This window comes from Canis aureus, chromosome 12 (genome assembly GCF_053574225.1).
Source record: "Canis aureus isolate CA01 chromosome 12, VMU_Caureus_v.1.0, whole genome shotgun sequence".
NCBI lineage: Eukaryota > Metazoa > Chordata > Mammalia > Carnivora > Canidae > Canis > Canis aureus.
The window spans coordinates 59,559,492-59,580,015 of record NC_135622.1 but is presented as its reverse complement, the minus strand read 5'-3'; positions in this window follow the sequence as shown (position 1 = coordinate 59,580,015).

Sequence of the window (20,524 nt, the reverse complement as noted above, 5' to 3'; positions counted from 1 at the left end):
TTGGTTCAACACTCCGGTCCCAGGACTTGGCTTCACCGTAGTTTAGTGACTCACGCCACATGGTCTTCTCTGCTAATCCTGAGACCCATAAGGGCCAGCGTCAGACCTACTGTGGTTTCTTTCGGGACATATAGTCAGTGGCTAATAAATATCAACTTGGTGAATTAACTATGAGTTTCTAGAGGGTAAAAAATGTCTCGATTATGTGTGTGCCCACCAGCACTCAGCACAGTGCTTATCCCATTATAGGTTCCTGCAAATGTCTGAAGTAACCGCAGGAAGGAAGGGAGGTTGAGCCCTGTTATAATCCTGGCTTGGCACGAGCTGGACTTTGTCTACCTTGGCCAGATCTGGCCTGTTAAGGACTCCTCATTACATAGTTATTCAGGGCTTGCTGCTGGCCTGGGAGCTCAACAAACCGGTCAGCTTGGCTTGACTTCTGCTCTAGTGAGTTAAGAATTCTCTTCTGTGCAAATATCACATGGCCCAGGGTATCACTCATTCTTCCCTGAACCAGCTGCTGTCATTGGGCATATCAACCAATCTAAACTTGATCTAAACCTGATTTTTTCAACTCTAAAATGAGGAATGAGGGTTACTTTGAGCTTTAAATTATATATATTCATATATATATATATATATATACAAAGGAGCCTAGTGAACTCAGGGGTGAACTAGTGGGACTAGTGCCCAAGGGGTGAACTTTAGGGACTGACGGTGAGAGAAAAAGACCGATGGGTTGGCCTCCTAAAACACTCTCAAGGCTCTCACCTGGGATAATACCATTTTTCCCTATTTGTCTTGCCACCGCTATGCAGTTAAAACACTAAGTGCCCCACAAAGGGTGAAAATCAGCTGAGGCCAGTCAGGCTGCCTCTGTCCCCACTGTGTCAAGCCTACCAGACTGGTATCTTTAAAATTTGACTATCAATTGTGATTTCTGCCTGTACTTTTCTCTTTTAGACTTTAACCGGTGGAGAGGCCCTTGTATTAACATTCATACATCAGCGCTTCTCCAACTACAGTCTTGGGACGCGTGTCCTCAAGGTGATCCTGAGAAGGAGGAGCTCCTCGGTCAAATAAATCTGAAGGCTTGCAGGCTCTTCAGGGCCGGGCAGCGCAGCTGTGTGCTTACCTTTGCTTAGTCTGGCATTTCCTAGCCTTGCTGGATGCAGAGCGGTTAGCCGTAGAAAGCACTTGGCAAAACAAGGCTCTAGGAAAGAAGTCAGCACGCTCTTGCAGAGAGGACTCTCTCAGGCTTTGCCAACCACGTAGGGCACTGTGTCATTGGCTCTTGTATTGCTTGACCCTTTCGAGGACATTTCTTTACGACACCTTAAAAATGTTAAAGCCACCTTAGCGCATGGCTTGTGAGATAGCAGGCCAAGGACTGGATGTGGCCACAGGCAGCATTTTGCCTACCTTGCTCTGGAACATTTTTCCCTGACCATGGGGCTGTCAGGTGAACTGGAGTCCAATGGCTTCTCAGAGCACCGAGTTTGAACTACCCTTGATAATCTTTACTTCTTTCTTTTTGGAAATTGTTGGAAATTGTTAGTTCTCATCAAAGTATTTCTGGGGCAATCCGAGGGCAAAGGGAAATTATAAGCATTTTTAGAAGACCCCAGATAGTGTTTTGATCCCTGTATGTCCAGTGCTGTCATATGTGCCTACGTGGGTCATCACAACCCTGTAGGGCACAGGCTGGCCACTGTGGTACTCATCCCACTGTCTTGCCCCAAGCTCTGTGCCCCTGCACAGCCCTGTCTCATGACCAGAAGGCTAAGTAGCCACAGACCATGGCCAATTCCACCCAATTTCACAGGAGCCCTAGTGCACAGAGCAGTGAGCCACACGCCGGGACCACCTGCTCAGAGCACCACCCTGGCCGCTGACCAGCTGCTCTAGCCAGGCCTGGCTACGGGTTTTTCCCACAGAACCATGTCCAATCAAGGGCTCTGGAATCAGAAACACCTGGGTTCAAATCTTGTTTCCATCATAACACAGTTTGTGTGATCTTGAACATGTTCATAAATCTCTTTAAACCTGTTTCTTGACCCAAAATGTGGTGCCGCCACCTCCCTTGCTGTATTGTCGGGAGGGGCCGGGGAGGCCAGGCAAGAAAGGTGTGTACCACCTGGACAAAGAAAGAGCAGGAGAACAACTGCTCGTCTCCCTCCTCAACAGCCCTCTCTGAAACACCCCTTTGCTGCCAAGGATGTGGAGCAGAGTGAGACAAGGCCTCTGGCCTGCCGCATCCCCCGAGACAGCTGCATTTACAGATGACACGTAAAACAATGCATATTCAGGGCCAGGGAGCACAGGGCGGGGATGATTAATTCTAGCCCAGGAGCTGGGCAAGACTTCACAGAGACCTTTGAGCTAGAATCCTAAGGGAGAAAATCAGATCTGACCAGCTGGAGAGTGGAGGCAAATCAATCTCGGGCAGGAGAGGGCAGTGGGAGCAAAGACAGAGCAGGCTCAGAGAAGCCAGCACTTGCTGGCAGGACACAGGACGTGAGAGTGGAAGCACCTTCCCCTCAGGCTCCAGTGGGGGAATCTGAAGCAGAAACCCAAGACATCTTCCCATGTATCTTCCTAAGAGACATGGCTGCTGCCCGGCCTAGGATGCTGCTAAGACCCACTCATCCTTCTCTATTCCCTCCTCTTCCACTAGCCCCGGACCTCCGCCTTGTCCCCCAGGTGGACACAGTGAAGCCCGTCCTGCCCTAAGGGCCCGCCAACTGTGTCCAAGGTCTGTCTCCCCTTTAGAACGTAACCCCCTGAGGACAGGTCATGACTTTCTCACCTCCGTGTCCCACATGTCTAGGACACCTGCCTTGTACCCCGGCTTTGCATGCTGAGTTGCAAACTTATTTATTGAAAATAAATCTAATTGGAGTGCCCTGATGACTCAGTTGGTTAAGTGTCCAGTCTGGATTTCGGCTCGGGTCATGATCTCAGGGCTGTGAGATTGAGCCCCGTGGTAGGTGCCGCGCTGGGCTCTCTCTTCCTCCCCCTCTGCCCCTCCCCATGCCACCGCCCCCTTCTTCTCTATAAATCGATCAATCAAATTACAGGTAAGACTCTTAAAGCAGAGTACTTTGGATTTTCCTCTTCTCATGAATTCTGCATTTCTGAAATATGTTAACAGATGCTGTCTAACACTTCACTAGCTAGGCTCCATATCATATATATATATAATATATAATATTATATTATTTATAATAATATATAATAATATGTGTTATAATATATAATATTATTATATTATAATATATTATATATAATATTAAAATATATATTATTTAAAGCTCAAGGACACCCTCATTCTTCGTTTTAGAGTTGAAAAAAAATAAACTTTAGATTGGTTGATATGCCCAATGACAGCCAGCTGCCTCAGGGAAGAATGAGTGATATCCTTGCAACTTTTCATTGGATCAACATTTACTTTACTCTAATTAACACATATAATTGAGAATATGAATTCCAAAGCAACAAAGCAAGTGTGAATTCAGACTTTTCCCCCCCTCTTTCCCCACCCACAGGCTGGTCTGTCTCTGACCCCCACCTCACATGCACACATGTACACACACGTGTACACACACACGCATACACACAGAGGATTCAAAATAATGAAGATATGCCCAATTAAGATGGGTTCCTTGTGTTATGAGGAAGCAGAAGGAAAGGCAAGATAGTATGGCAGGGTTTGTTTTCTGTCACCGACGCAGAGGAATAGATCCATCGTGCTAATAATGCCTAATGCAGCTCATTTCCTGCTTCTGAAAGCACCAGGGAGAAAATGGGCTCCCCTGAGGCCTGGTGCTCCCAATTCTCTCCCCAACCTTTGACGCATCTATCATTCCTAATACTCTCCCTGGAACTGCTGTGTCCTTAAATATTTTCCAATTACAGAACCCCATACAGAACTATGACACCTCGAGGAGCCTGGGTAGCTCAGTGGTTGAGCATCTGCCTCCAGCCCAGGGCATGATCCTGGGGTTGTAGGATCGAGTCCCACATTGCATTCCCCGCAGGGAGCCTGCTTCTCCCTCTGCCTGTGTCTCTGCCTTTCTCTCTCTGTGTCTCTCATGAATCAATAAATAAAATCTGTAAAAAAAAAAAAAAAAAAGAGAGAGAGAGACCTGTGACACCTCCAGGCAGCAGGCACCGGCCACCCTGCAGACTGCCCTGTGGGGGAGTGGGCAGGGGCCAATAACCAATTCATGGTTTTGCCCAACAACCTGTCACCTGAGATTCTCTGTGCACACTCTTCGGAGCCCTGCCGTAGCCCAAACTGAGAGAGTAAAGGCCGCTGGCTTGCTCCCAGAGCCAAGGGTACGTGTGGGATGAGGGGACACAGGGCACGGGTTATTAACAGCACCATTCTCTGGTGCCCTGCATCGTAATAAATGCCCCTGTCATTTGTTTACCCGTGCCAGACAGTAACCAACGTTCAGATAAATGAAGTTGGCGCCTGCAAGATTTATGATACACTTCTGTGCTTAGCACTGTTTAATCAGGAAGTTAACATATTACGGTGTAAAATCCTTTACAAGCATGTACAAACACAGAGGCACCATTAGGGCCCCGCCAGGCCCGGGGGTCAAACAGCCCCAGCGACTCACGACATGCGGCCAGCCGCGTGCATGGGAAGCCCCTTGCAGGCTGGCACACAGCATTAGCAAGTAGCCCTGGGCTTAATTTTATTTATTTATTTTTTATTATTTTTTATTTTTCATTTTTTCTTTCCCTTTCTGGGTGCTTTTTTTTTTTTCTTTTTTCCTTTGTGGTTTTTTTTTTTTTTTTTTTTTTCCTTTTCCTTTTTCAGGTCCTCATTTTCAAAGAGGCAGGGCAATAAGCAAGGACCCATGACCCCCGTCCCTGGCCCAGCCTCCCTCCCTCCCCCAGCCCACCACCGAGAGCCAGGAACCAGGGAAGGTAAATTAGGGTCAGGAGGGGCAGCGGAGGCTGGTCTCGGGGTTTGGAGTGTTTGGACAAGGCCAGCAAGCATGTGGGGGAATCAGCATGAGGCATCACACCTGGAGGAGGAGACCCGGGACTCGAGCCCCAGTGCCATAAGCCCGGCTCCACTAAGTCTAGCCAACATCTGGAGTGGATATCAAGAGACACAGGCGGCCCTTGCTGGCGCGCCGCTCTACCTTTGTACTTTTTTTGTTGCAAATTGAAAAGCAAAACAGACATCAAGGATATATTTATATAACTGTCTTCAAGTTGCATTTTCTACTCCCATCTGCTGCACATGATAAGTTTCAAGTGTTTTCTAATAAATTTTTTTTTAAATTAAAAAAAATGAAAAAAAAAAAAAAAAGCCCTGAGAGGGCGGGGTGGAGCAGAAAGGAGGACTGGGTGTGCAGAGTGCGTGCCTGAAGGCTGCTCCTTATTTGGTGCGGAGAGGATCTTTTCCAGGCTTCATTTAAGAGGAGACGTTAACACATGCAGTGTCGAAGGTATCGCTGTTTTAAGATGTTCTGATATCTTCCAGGTCACACGTATTCACGGATTTGCATTAAATCACTTTAAAGGGGGGAAAAAAAAGAAAACCAGAGAGAGACCGTGTTTCCTAAGCCCTTACCCCCTCATTGCTTGGGTGGAGAACGTTAGGGGAAAGAAACACATATTTTTGTTGTTAAGTCTTTGGAGGAAAGAGAAATGTGGAGGCGTGAGATGGTGGGGCGAGATATTTAGGGAAAAAAATACAGCATCGGATAGAAATACATCAGGCAGATCCAAGATAATTTGGGTTTGTCTACGTTTAGGTAAATATGTGAATCCAGATGTGACTGTTGATTATTCATGAAGAAAGCTGGGGCCCCCGTCAGCCAAGTGCAGCGCAGAGCTGGACAGTCACCAGGCAGGACTGAAGCCGCCTTTCTCTTTTATTTTTCCACCAATGGGGAATGGGAGGAAGGAGCTGGGACAGAGGGACTCTGTAACTCTTCTTTCACCGCTGGACCAGTGGAAACATGAACAGCAGAGTCGTGACTCACGAGGCCGCCACCCTGGTAATTTAGGATTTATTGAAACAAACATACCAAACAAACAAACAAAAATGGGCCGCTGGTATTTGGGTAAAAGTAAGGTGTTCTCTGAGTCTCCATTGGCCAAACGTTGTTCTCGGTCTGTAACTTCCAGAGGCAAATATTGGTAGAGGAAAGACAGCGCGTCCATCTACCGATCGCGCCCCAATCCATCTCCTGGGGATTTTCTCTACGTCCGGATCGAGATGAGCCTCTGCTGATGAGGAAGCGTTGTGCCCCCAACAGCCCTGGACCAAGGGCCATTGGGAAGGGTCCACTGTGTGCTTTTGGTAGAACTGCCTAAGTCACAGCCGTTTTCACTCCTCTGTGTCCCCTGGTCACACGTGCATGTCATGTGGCACTCGGCCTCCGAGCCCCAGATTACGCACGGCCAACGTCCTAGGCCGTCCCTCCACATTGAGGCTGAAGCCTCAGAGTCCTCTCCACCAGGGTTCCCCTCCAGGCGATGAGACTCATCAGATGGGGCTAAATCTCTGTCACCCTGGCCTCGGCTGGACCAGCCTCGAGTCTCAGCCGGGAGAAGGAAACTAGCGGTATGTGCTGAACCCCTTCGGCGCCCCTCATTCTATGTCAGCAGTTTTACGTGTGGTGGGGCTACATGTCTCTCCTACTGGTAATCGGTAAGGGGGCTGGACTCCTGGGCTCTCTCTCTCACTATGCATTTTTATTCTTTTTATTTTAAATTCCATTAATTAGCATAGAGTGTATCATCAGCTTCAGAGGTAGAGCTCAGTGATTCATCAGCTGCATAGGACACCCAGCGCCCACCCCAGCACGTACCCTCCTTCATGCCCATCGCCCGGTGACCCCGTCCCCCGCCCACCCTCAGTTTGTTTCCTATGATGAAGAGTCTCTTATGGCTTTTCTCTGTCTCTGTCCCTGATTCTGTCTTGTTTTAGTTTTCCCCTCCCTTCCCCGAGGCTCCTCTGTTTTGTTTCTTAAATTCCACTTACTGTGCTTTCTCCTCTGCATTTCTTCAAGTTTATCTCCACGTGTAAGCCTGGGCATAAAACCTTCCCGCAGAAGCAAAGATGACAGGCACGAGTGATGACAGCAATTTGCACGGTCACTGTTAGTCCTCACCGCTGAGGACACCAAGCCGTGCACTTGCACCAGGTTATTTACATTATGGAGCAACTACTGCCAGGCCACCTATAATATTTTACCAGAATAATGTGTGCTCGCACTAAAATCATAAGGCTACATTTCTTTGAGATGGCGCAGACTTCTTTTTCCACTCTTTTCATCACCACGTGAAAAGAAAAGCCCAAAGTCATAAAATCGGACTTGATATTTCCTTTTCCCGCAAAGGTAAAAACCAGCAGCATAAGGAAGTGGATAGGTTTCCAGGGTCAGGTAAGGCCCTGGGTCTGTCTGAAGCCCCGACTCTGCACACCGTCCTCCAGAAGCACGGAGGCCAGCGTGGCTGGACAGCTCTGTCCCGGACGATGACACAGATAACCCAGCAAGACATTCTGTGTCCACTTCTCTGAATCTGGCTCGTCTAACCCGCAGGAGGCTGCATGGTGGCAAGGGAGAGTGACCTCTGTGTTCCCAGTGGAGCCAGACCCCACGGGAACAGCTCCTGACCTTGCACACCATGCCTCGGTTTTCTCCTCTGAGAAATGCGGATGATGACAGCACCGCCTTACTGGGTTGGCAGTGAGGATCAGGGAGATGAAACACGTAGGGCACCCCGGACAGGGCCTGACACGCAGGGGTTGTTCAGGACGCGTGAAATCACAGGAGGACGGTTATCTTAGCATCTCAGGGTCTTCAAACGGGAAGCAGGGCCAGGAGCCACTGCGACCTGGGGGCTGGGGCTGGGGTCACTGGGGGTCGCTGCTCGCACACCGGGGTCACTGCTCAAATACTTGCCTGAGGAGCAAACACGAGGCAAAATCCAAACCCCATCCGTAACCACAGTGATTTTCCACTGATTCTATACATCATTTGAATAGCTACTTTTGCTCTATGAGAACAAAAATTATTAATGTTGGACAACCACAAATTGAACACCAATAAAAAATAAATTTATAAAAATAAATAAATAAATAAATATAAATAATAAAATAATTCCTCAGTTAAAAAAAAAAGAATGTTAGACAACCAGATCAAAACAACTCCTATGCCTCTGAAATTCGAAAAGAACTAAGTCTCTGTATTTGTAAGAAGCCTGTGTACGCATTCACAGTAAAATTAAAATATATTAAAAATATGCGTGTTTGAGCACACGCATGCAGAGCGTTTTCACCTCTGTGGCTCCAGGTCTTTCATATCTTCTAGTGCCCTGTGCATTGGGGGAAGGGTTACAATTACATCAACGTTTGTAACCTAACTTATTTTCCCCAAGGTTCAGCAAACACATTGCTTTTTGGCCCTGAATTGTGGTTGTTTCTCACTGACAACATTTCCAGCTTTGCTCAATTTCCAAAAGAATGTTGTGAAGCGTTTGGACTCTTACTCAAACCATGTTTGTCCAAAGAGGTCAGTCTGAAGCCTAAAAAGACTTCTGATCCAGCACACAGCAGTCGTGTCTTCAGTCATTCCGAGACAGTCATGGAAAAGCACAGCACAGATGTTCACGCTGGATCTCTCCTCTGGCACCCGATGCCCACGAAGCAACAGAACAAAACCAGAACAAGAAAGTGAAAAATAAAAAGGCTCACATGGTCCAAGAGGAAAGAGGGCAGACCGTGGGGGTGCCTCAGGCCGCGGCAGGAGGGAGCGTGGGGCGTGCGGGGTGTGCATGTGCGTCCTCACTCTGCCACTTGTCGGCTGTGTGACCGTGAGAAAGTGACTCGACTACTCTCGGCCTCGGTGTCTTTGGGTGAAAAGTGGGAATAAATAGTGACTGTTTTAGAGCCTTGCTCTGAGGATTAAACGACTTAATGTATATTAAATGCTTAGCATGGGGCCTGGCAGAAAAAGTGTTTAATACGTTTTTGCAAATAAAATAAGTACCGAAAGGAGCTGTACCCAGCACTCCCTGCATCAGGTTAAGAGGCAGAAGCTACAGCAGTTTAGCGCTGCCTTCAGCCCAGGGCCTGATCCTGGACACCCCGGATCGAGTCCCACATTGGGGTCCCTTCATGGAGCCTGCTTCTCCCTCTGCCTGTGTCTCTGCCTCTCTCTCTCTCTCTCTCTCTCTCATGAGTAAATAAATAAAATCTTAAAAAAAAAAAAAAAAAGACGCAGAAGCTAACAGCAGCATGACAAGGCTCCCGGGAGCTGGGGAAGGGCACCAGGATTGGTCAGTGGGGACGGGGTGTCCGTTTGGGGTGTCAAGAAGGTCTTGGAGCTGGATCGAGGCACTGGTCTCGCAACATTGTGAATGTACGAAATGCCACTTGAAAATGGTCAACAGCTAGGTTTCTGTTAGGTTCTGAGAGCAAGTCCTACACTCAGGATGACCCAAAATGGGCCTAAAGGTCAGAGCCAGTGGCCTGGCCTCTGTCTGCTGTTCCTCAGGGCCCTGGCCAGCTACACCCGGCAGGGAGTGTCACCAGGCCAGTTCAATGCTTCTTTGCTGCAACTCACTCGGGTCCCCTCAGAAGCACAAAATTCAGGCTAGAGAAAAGACCCTCTCAGATCTGGCCTCTCCGCCTTTCTAGGAGCCAGGACAAATGGTTGTTCCCTTAACGTCCTTCAGAAGTGGAAGAACAGAGTTCCTAAAGGTCCTTTCCTCTAGGGAACCAGATCTTCATATTCAAACCAAATCACTTGGAGCCCCTTGTGCTGTTTGAAGACAGAAAAGCTGTCACCCACTGAGGCTCCGGGAAGCAGCAGAGGCCTCCCCCGCATCCAGCCAACTCCTACACCTTTTCTTCAGAGGGAGAAGGAGGCGGCAGCAGCAGATCCTGGCACAGGTGCAGGTGACAGGCCTGCTCCCAGGTCTCGGCAGCGAGGCACGTTGTCAAGAGGCAACTGCGAAAGCCTCTCGAGTGCACTTCCCGGAGCCCCTAGTAGCACCTTCAAACAGCAGGTGCCTTGTCAGCTGACTTCCCAGAACCCCACCCTCACTACTCAGCCCTGGCGCTCCCACAGTGCTGCTTTCCAGGGGCTTGTTACCCAGTCTGGAGGGGAAGGGCTGCGTAGAAAAGTGCACTTGTAATAAAGTGTGATGAGTGTGACGACGGAGCTTCTGCAGGCTACAGAGGACTCAGTCGGGGCAAGGGGATGGGGACACATTTGGTCGCACCGTCCTGAGAGGTGGTAGAAAGACAATAAATAGGAAAGGTGACCCATGAGATTATATGAATTGAAAAGGACATGTTTTAGACGACTTTAAATATTTTCTTATTGCTAAATGTTTATGAATCTTTTTAAATGGGCTTAAATCACCCCTGGAAAAGAAAATAAAGGAGGAAGTGAAAGAGGGCAGAAGAAGAGAAAGGGAGATGAAGGGTGGCTCTTCCCACATCTCAGGCACAGGGCACCGGGCACACAGAGGCGTGAGAGGGGCCCTGCTCTGAGCACAAGTGACAGGTGCAGCGATAGGAAACTAACTGTAAGAATCCAAGTAGCTTCAGGCCAGTTAATGGCCACGACATTGAGACTCTGTGTGTGTGTAAGGGGGAGGGTGTAAATGGAATTGGCTTGGACTCACATGGTGGTATCCTTCCGAAATATGTCTTCTCAGCCGATTTTTCAGCTATATAAGGTTCTAGAAACTATTTTCTCCAAAGCAGCAAAATTACCAGAGTAATAAGGAGCCTCAAACGAAGCTACAGCAAGATAACTGAGGAAACTGATGTGTTTTGGATGCAAAAGAGAACACGTACGGGAGGCCTGTGGCTGACCGCTAACCTCTACCAAAAAATGCCAAATAAATATTTCACCCCAACAGCGAGAACAGATCGTGAGAGTGAAGAGCCTCCCAGGAGGCCCCACCACCCCCGTAGGAGGGAGTCGTACCCCATGGAAAGTTGAACCCAGCCCTAAGACCACCTTTGCTTCTCAACACTGCGATGCCTCCTCAACCTACAGGATCTTCGACAGCCTCAAATTGCACCAGAAGTAAAAGACTAGAACCAAACGATGTTTTCAGATGACGGCAGCTGCTTCTTTCTGAAGGGGGAGTCTTGGGAAGCCGTCGATGGGGATGGAGTCATCCCTGCTGGAAGGCAGTCCACGATGAAAGGGGCATTTGCAGATGCTTTATTCGAATTCCATTAGGGATCCGAAACCTTTAAAATATGTTGGTTGGGTCGAGAGCCTGTCTTCCCCCCACCTGAAATTTTCAAATGATCCATAGCCCGAACAGAAATCTCACTCCAGCTGCTCCTATATCTCTCTGATAAAATTTCCTGCCTCCGTCAAAATGCCCTACAGACCAGACCATGGAAAAAGTTCTCGCTTCAGAAGAACAATTGTCTGCTGCAGAAATAAAGTAATGCCATTCCTATGAAATCTATAAACTCAAAACAGGGACACAGAACTAGTGGTTGCCAATAACTTTAACTTCATTTATCTATATTTGGCAAAAATTGTGCTGCAGCTGGAGATGAAATGCTGAGCAAATCACTACAGAGACGTGAGCTCCAAACAGCAATTACTAAGCTGTGCTGCCTCGTGTAAGATTTCACTTTTGTTTATTATATTTAAAGCAACGCTCTAACTCCATACAGTACAGACGGCATTGTCTCAAGCAATAGGCGCCCGTGGAGGCATCTCCACCTCCAGGTCGGCCCACGGGGGTGCTCCGAGGGAGGCGAAAGGTCTCTTGTGGCCACGTGAGCGCAGCCGAGATGGCAGCCCTGCCACCAAATGCACCTCTCTTTTGTTCATAATTGGAAGAAACTATTCTCGTGTTCAACTCAAACTTGGCTTATCACATATTGTGCACAACTCTGATGATGCCTCTTTTTTTATCAGTGCAGATATTGATAATTATAATTGGCAGGCTGAGGAAGAAGGATATAAATATCTCATCAGCTGCCACAGAGCAGGGATGTGGGGGGCTGGGGGGGGGAGGTGGCAACCTCCACGTCGGAAAGAGGCTGACGAGGGAAGATGGATCCTCACAGCCATTGTCTACCAGCCAACATCTGGTTCTTATAGTGGGTGATGATTTTCATAGAATCACAGAAATTAGAGATAGAAAAGACCTATTAGGTCATCTAGCACAGCTCTCTGCCAGTGTAGAATTGTTCTCTGCAAGAAAGACTACCTCTTTGTTCTCGTAAAAAGCTCCAATACTCTCGCATGGCTTCCCAACAGAGGATGGCTTTAAGTGGACTCCAGAGGTAAAGGAGTTGAAAAATTATTAAAAACCTAACTCCGTGCAACAATAGACTTTTATGTGTTTATAAGACATGGCAAGATGGAATGTTAGCGATTTACAGAGTCTCGGACAAATTCCACTAGGATAGTTCCAACTCGATTAAGAGGAAACTTGGATTTTTTTTTTTTAAGAGAATAAAGAGCTGGCCAGGCAGTTATTGAAGTCACCTTTTAATCCAGTCCTAAAGTTATTTCCAAAAGTTGGACTCTCTGAAATTAAACATACTTTTTAAAATGAACATTATTTAATTCTCTCATGTAATGACATCCTTCCTAATCCCTAATCTTTTGATTTATCAAATAAACTAATCTCTATTTTTGAAGCAAATATCCCACCTGATGCATCTAACACTGCTTCTGCCCTCTGAAATGTTACTTATAACATTTGCCTGGTTTCCCCCCTTTTCTGCCTTGGCTTGTTAACACCACTGGGAAACGCATTGAACTTTGTGTTGACTTGACTTCTAATTCTGATTCATGCTCTTTATTTTGGTGGACCTCTACCCTGAGAAAGCCTCCAATTCTTAGACTCCAACCTAACCTTTCTATTCAATAGGAGCCAGACCTTATTTTACTCTCACTGTCCCCCTTCTCTTACATTAGGCAATGATTTCAGACATGTTCATGATATTTTGCTCACCAGATATGACACAATAAACACCAACACACACAAAAAAGTGGGATTTAGCCTTCTGGGGGGTATGCTGTTCAAAATGGTGAGCAAAAGAAAATGTTCCCTGACTCAAGTTACAAACACTAGCCAGTTGGGATGTAAATTATTAATTTCGCTTCTTGCATCCATGGACTGCTACCATCATCCCACACTGAGTCACTGAGTCACACCAGCATCCAGAGTATTTTATGACACAAGTGAAGCACTTCTTCACAGTTTCCCAAAGGAAAAGCTTCCTTCATACAATTAAGTGATCTTTTGTTTGAAGGCATGGTGATAAGCCAAGGATTTGGGGTATTGTAACTTATTGTTATTACCATCATCAAAAAGAATTTAAGTGGAATCTATTTTATATGTGACAGACAAAGGCAGTTGAATGGTCATAGTTGTTCTACAGTAAACAATTTTTTACCACTTATTACACACCGAGCATCGTGCTGGAAGAGGGCGGAGAAAGCTGGGTATACAACACAGCCCCAGTCTGTGAGAAGATCACGATATAATGAGAGAGACAGAGACGAGGGCCTGCTCGTGATCCAGTGTGACAGGAGAGGCAAATACAGAGCGAGAAGGAAGAGCAGAGGAAGGAGTGGGTAGCCTTAGCCTTGCCTTCCAGAAACCCGCACACTAGCGTGGGCCGCAGTGCTATGCATCTATGGAGAAACAGCCTACAGAATGCGGTAGCCTGCAACTAGTGATTCCAGAACCAAAACCCAGAGAGGCAGGCTGTAGATCAGAAACGCCTTCCTGTTTCACCTTCAATCAGGAGTGATCTTAAATCCGGGCACTAATCAGAAATCAGGAGAACCAAGTTTCATCTGCTCCATCACATGCCACCTGAGTTACCTTGTGCAGGTCGCTCATTTATTCCCTCGCAACATTTTTTTTGATAAACATCTTATTTTGTAGATCAGTTGTACATCCACAGCAAGACCAAAAGGAAGGCACAGAGATTTCCCAGACACCCTCTGCCCCTAAACACGCACAGCCTGCCCCCTCCGTCAGCATCCCCACCAAAGCTGCACCTTTATTTCAATCAATCATCCATGGCAGTGACTCGTGTATGTAAGCACCAGTCTCTATACCGTGGGGGCAGAAGTGTCTACTCTGTTGTGAGCGCCACATTGGATGACATTCCAGTCTATACATTGTAATCCCAACACATGCATGAAGAAATATCATCCTGAGTAGTTATTTCCTAAATCTTTAATTCTAGTTATTCTCTTACTTATGAATGTTCATACAGAGTCAAAGACACTAACTTGATGTGTTTCTATGTCTCCTTTTTTACCATCATCACATTTTTTTCCCATTCATTCCTCAAGCCTTCAGTATGCACCTACTATGTGCTAGAGCCCGGGCAAAGGATTGCAAGACAGAAATTTTGATAGAAAGATTTCCTTTGAGTGGATAGTCTTGAAATGGCTTCATCTTAGAGGATGAGCTTTAGGACTATCTTTTTTGTGATTTGGGTTGGTTCTGTGTCTCATTCTGCTGTTTCTTATGGGAACTTAATCATAACAAGCCATGTGGTCTTGAAAGGCTCACTCTAGTGAGGCAAGAGTTTGAACATCTTTTCTCCCCTATGCAGAACTGCCATGGGTCCTGTTACGAGAGGGCTGGCTCTCTTTGGATGTCCTTGGTAACATTCACCCAATTCAGATCACCAAGAAGGGAGGTTTTCTGCTTCTAAGAAATTCAGCAGACAGGCAAATTCACCTATCAATTTCCCAAGTGATTTTTCCATCCAAAATCAATTTGGGGGATCCCTGGGTGGCGCAGCGGTTTGGCGCCTGCCTTTGGCCCAGGGCGCGATCCTGGAGACCCGAGATCGAGTCCCACGTCGGGCTCCCGGTGCACGGAGCCTGCTTCTCCCTCTGCCTGTGTCTCTGCCCCCCTCTCTCTCTCTCTGTGTGTGACTATCATAAATAAATAAAATTAAAAAAAAATACATTAAAAAAAACAAAAAAAAAAAACAAAATCAATTTGGCCCCAATGTTTATTCCACTGAGGAGGTAATGCATAGCCCACAGACTCTCTTGGCCTGTGAAATAGTATTACGAACTAGCATTTTCCTGCTCTCTCTTTTCTCTCTATAGAAAATGCAGTCCACCTTGAGGAATTCTGGAGCATGCCCTAACAACACTCTCTTGGTCAAAATTTCCAACCTCACTGGCTGGCAAACAGTGCTTCCTGGATCTTTCCTGATATTTCCTCCTCCTTGATCTTCAGGACAGAAACCTCAATTCATTCTCTTTTTCATGGTAAATTATTGCAATGGTACCAAATGTTTCTGATCTAAGTGGAAAAGCCTGGCTGAGAATTCACAGACAATGCCCTGCCATCACAAGGGCAAGAACCAGAATTTGGGCCATTCTGAAATTGCCTCTTACAGACATTTCACTCTTTCCCTGTCCTGTTTCTTGTGCTTATGCTATTTTGCCAACTGACCTGGAGTTTCAAGATTGCAAGAACCACGTGTGATTCATCCACTTAGCACCCGTTAAACCCCAGCAACTAGCACAGTTTTGGAAAATGCCCACTAAATCCTGAGAGGTGATTCGGTCCTGCTCCAGCTGCACTCCCTCCTCCGGTCTTCCAGGTAATAAAGGGGCGCAATGCAGTCCATCACCCAGGGGCAGACACCAGACTACGAGCCCATAACGGAACTAGACCAACAATCTTTACCTTACCAGCACCACTCCTCAAATACCAGAGAAGACCAGCCACAAGTGACTGGTGACAAGTGACCAGCCACAAGTGACTACTAGCCCATATCTGAAGACATGTGCGAATCTTCTGGAATCATTCTGTTTCTTAGACTATAAAGATTTGGGAGGCCTCTACCTGGTAAGCCATGCCACTTGGTAATTTGGGGCAATTTATCTAACATCTCAAGGCCTCAGCATCTTTATCTCTATAATGTGATGGGTGAATAGTGGATATCCAAGGGTTTTTTTAGGTTTGAAATTCTCTGATTGTACTCCTGTCAACAATTACTACACATTGATTGATTGGATTAGATGAGCTGAAAAGTTTGCAGTTTAATTCAGTTCCATAAAAATGAAGTGCATGCAGAGCACCATGCTGGGTGTTTAGGGGAGCTGTAAGAGAGTGTGGCAATGCTTTTGTCTGTAAAGAACTGAGATTCCTACTCTGGATGGTGGCATCAAGCCACGGACTCTTCCAAACCTGTTTGCAAAGTTGCGAGTATTTTAAAATTCAGTCAAGGCTGTGGGCTAGAGCAAAAGCAGATCTTCAGCAACTGAGCCACGACTTTCTCAGAATCAGCACGACTCACAAGCCACTGCCCAAGGGTTTGCTCCAGAGGGGGTTTGCAGAGATTGAGTAGGTCTCACACCCCTAGTCCTCTCTACCTGCTCCTGGGGCACAGATCTTTGGCAGCCCACCAAACATCCCAGTGAGTCCTCCATGACCAGCAAAGTCTGGTGCAGGCTCTGCCTCTTTCTGGGAGACTTTCTCCCCCTACTTCTCCCCAAGCCACCATTCACCCACAGAACCTCCACCGTACCTCCAATGCCCTCCTTGCCTCCAGTCAGCTCAGCTGTTCCCTCTTCTGTGCTCCCATTGCCCTGGCCCTGACCCCCACCAGCGAGGCTGGTGACGCACTGCAATGAAGCAATGACGCACATAAGGAATTACTGGTCAGGTAGGAATATCCCTCCCCAGCTCTGGGTTTCCCAAGGACGGGAGCTGCCTTTCTAATTAAACTGTATTCATGATGGGTGCATATACCTAGTGCTACAGATTCATTTGTAGGGCCAAGTGTTAGAGATTCGTCTGTAGCTTTGCCTTCTGTAACCCTAGCACTGAATAAGAATCAACATCCTGGTCCAAAAGCCAGCCTCACATTTGGGAGGCTGACCTGCCATGATCTTACACTCACCCCATCTTAGGACATAGAAGGACCTAAATAAATAAAGGCACTAACTTTGAGCAGCAGGTCAAGATGTCTGAGAGTCGGCACACAATTAGGAGGTGTCCTGATTGCCAGGCATCTCCTTTTCTCCTCTGTGCATTCCAATTGCCAGAATGCACGCCCGCTCTCCCACTGGACTGTCCTGTTGCCGAGGACAGCGCCCATGCCTTCCCCGAGCCCATGTCCCACCCAATGCCTACATGTGTGCATGCAGATCCCATTAGTCAGTACTGGATTGTAGGTAATTGCCAACATGTTGACCTCTTCCCCTGTGCCAGGCACCACCTTCTGTGAGCTTCATGTGTAATAAGGCATCTAATCCTCCAAGCAACAACCTAATGAGGAAGTGTAATAGTATAGTATTCAGGCTTCTCCAGAGAAACAGAACCAACAGTATACGTGTATGTATAATAGTCCACAATGTATCAGAGAGAGGTATTTTAAGGAATTGGCTCATGTAATTTTATAGGGGCTGACAAGTCCAAAATCTGTGGGGCAGGCCAACAGCTGGAGACTCAGGGAGCAGCTGATGTTGCAGGTTGAGTCTGAAGGCCATCTGTTGGCAGAGTTCCTTCTTTCTCAGGGGAGATCAGGCTTTCTATTGAGGCCCTCGACTACTGAATGAGGCCCCCCTCACATCAGAAAGTCATCTGCTTCATGCAAATTAATGGATTGAAATGTGAATGAACCTCATCTAGAAAAGACCTCCAGTATCTGGACACCAGGGCCTCGCCATGTTACACATAAAATTAACCTGCACAGGAAGGTACCATCTTACCCACACTGTCTGGAAGAGAAAAGGGAAGTACCAATTGTTTTAGTAACTAGTCCCAAGCTGCATGGAGCCATGCAGCACAACTGGGATTTGAACCAGACAGTTGTCCCAAAAGCTTATCATCTTAAGCCCTGAACCATGTCACTTTCCTGTGAATCACAGCGTGGTCTTCAGTATTTTGCCACGAGGCTACATACAGGAACACATGGAAATGGACCACCCCTCGCTGATACCATCAAAGGGATAACGCCCTAAGTCAAACGTAGCACTGATCCAAGAGGACGACTGCGTGCTCAGTTGGGTCACATGATTCCAACCCAGGCAACCCGAACTGCCAAGCAGATAAGGTACTAGCCCTGGAGAGGCTCCTGGCTCATCTGCCTTGTTTGCACTTGCCTTTGTTTTTGGTGAGAGTGGGTATGTGTGTGCTTACGTGTGCACGCGCATGTGCACATGTCTATGCAAGACTCTGAAGAAATCCACTCTGGGTTCCCCGGGGACAGTGATGATGGATTTATCTATATCATCATCTAGTACCACGTTCTGTTGCATAGGACTGGATCCTAAAAGGCTCCAGCACTTGTCCGGAATCTCCAAAATAGTGTCAATTCACAGTAATGGTTAAAAGCAAGGGTCCCAGGATTTTAAAAACCTGGGCAAGAATCCCGCCTCTGTCACTTATTAGCTAAATACCCTCAGACAAGTTTCTTAGTCTCTCCAAGTTCTGGTTGAATCTATACAATGGGTTAATCAGGGTGCCCACCTGGGAGGCCACTGAAAGGACGTAGAAGCAATGACGCACATAAGGACCACAGCCCAGGGCGGGGCACTGGGGCATGTTCAATGGGAGTTGGCTATTATTTTGTAGGATGATTAATGCTTTATCATCTAATTTCCTCACTAAAGTCTATTAATAGGGGGAAAAACAAAGTGCCTAACAAAGCAATCTCCTCATTAAGACTTTCCACATGCCTAGTGGGCTGCAAAAGAGTCAGAATGATCCAAAGGTCACTGTTCAGGAACGTGTCTAGAGGGGCCTCCCCTGCTCTTCCCACTGCCGACCTCACCCCAAGCCACTAGCCGAGGTGCGGCCTGTCCCACCGTCTGTCACCTGCCATGTCCATCCGTGCAGTACAGAAGTGCAGCCCCATGGCCTCACGCCTGCAGTGGTGAGGAGGAGGGAGCCTGCAGAGCATGGTCATCCCAGCAGAAACAACCGCACCCCGCTTGCCCCACGTTTGTTGTAGGAGGAAAATATTGCAAGGGCTCCCTCACAGGGCACTAACTCCACTCAGTCTCTGTAGGAGATTAAGTGACTTTGTCTTCATGGCTCTGACATCATTTCAAATGTATGAACGTTGGCCCGGGGTTTAATACATTTCAGCCATCATACATTCTCAGCTTTTGCTTGGGTTGCAGTTCCTCCGTTTAACAGAAAACAGTCATGGACCAGATGAAAGCAATTTTCCCACATGGCACCTGCATTTTATTTTCCAGTCTCTCAGAAAAAGACCACACGTCTCACCTTGCAGCTATCAGGAGCATGGGGACCACTGCCATCTACATGGACCTCACAGGAAATGATGCACATTCCCCAAATTCTTCACAGGACAAAGGGGCCTCCCTGTTTTTGCCCCCCACGCTGTGCAAATGCAGGAAGTGTGTCCATGTGTCCATATTCCTGGGTATTGGACACCTTCAGCATTGGACAAACGGATGCAGAGCACCTAGGACATGTTGAGAAAAGTGCTCAGAGCTAGATTTACAGTGTGTGCAGGAGAACCCAGTGCCATCCCTCATGGGCCTTACATTTTTTGGGGGGGATCCACAGGTAAGCACTACAGTTGCAAATGTGAGACCTGCTACAAAGGACAAAGGCAGGGTGTGCAGAATGCAGAACTCGGGGCTGCACTCAGTCTGGAGGTCACTAAATACGTCCCTGGGTAAGCGAGACTTCGGCTGAAATCTGCCATTTACCTGAGAGTAAGCTTGGTAAAGAGGGGTCCAGAGAGCTCTCCAGGCTGGGCTAGAGAAGCTTCGGGACTGAGCTCGCTTCTGCGACTGAGATGGGCTGAGTGGCCCTAGTGAGCAAAACCGAGACAGAGAGAGAAACCAGAACACACAGGGCCCGCAACCATACTCCTGAGCTTCAATCATATCCTACCACGCATTGGAGGGTCACTGCGGCTTGAAGAAAGAGGTGAGAAGATCAGATTTCTCTTCTGAAAGATGATTCTGGCCATTTGGAGAACAAAGTAGGGGAGCCAGAAGCAGGTAAGATTCCAACAAAAACTCACCTGGCAAAATTCGCAGCAGCGCTATCCAAAGAGCCAAAAGACAGGAAGAGCCCAAACGTCCATCTGCTGTGGGATGGAGAAGTGACATGTGACAGATGCATACAGTGGAGTATTCCTCAGCCGTAAAAAGGAATGAAGTACTGACACAGGCCACAACACTGGAGAACCTTGGAAGCGTGCTTGGTGAAAGAAGTCAGACACAAAAGGCCACATACTGCAGGATTCCATTTATTTGTTTATTTTTTATGATTACATATTTATTTATTTTAGAGAGAGAGAGAGAGAGCAGAGCATGAGAACATGAGTAGGGGAAGTGGGGCAGAGGCAGAGGGAGAAGCAGACTCCCACGTGAGCAGGGAGCCCGATGAGGGACTCGATCCCAGGACCCAGAGATCATGACCTGAACCAAAGGTAGACGCTTCACTGACTGAGCCCCACAGGTGCCCCTGTAGGATTCCATTTATATGAAATATCCAAAATGGGCAAATA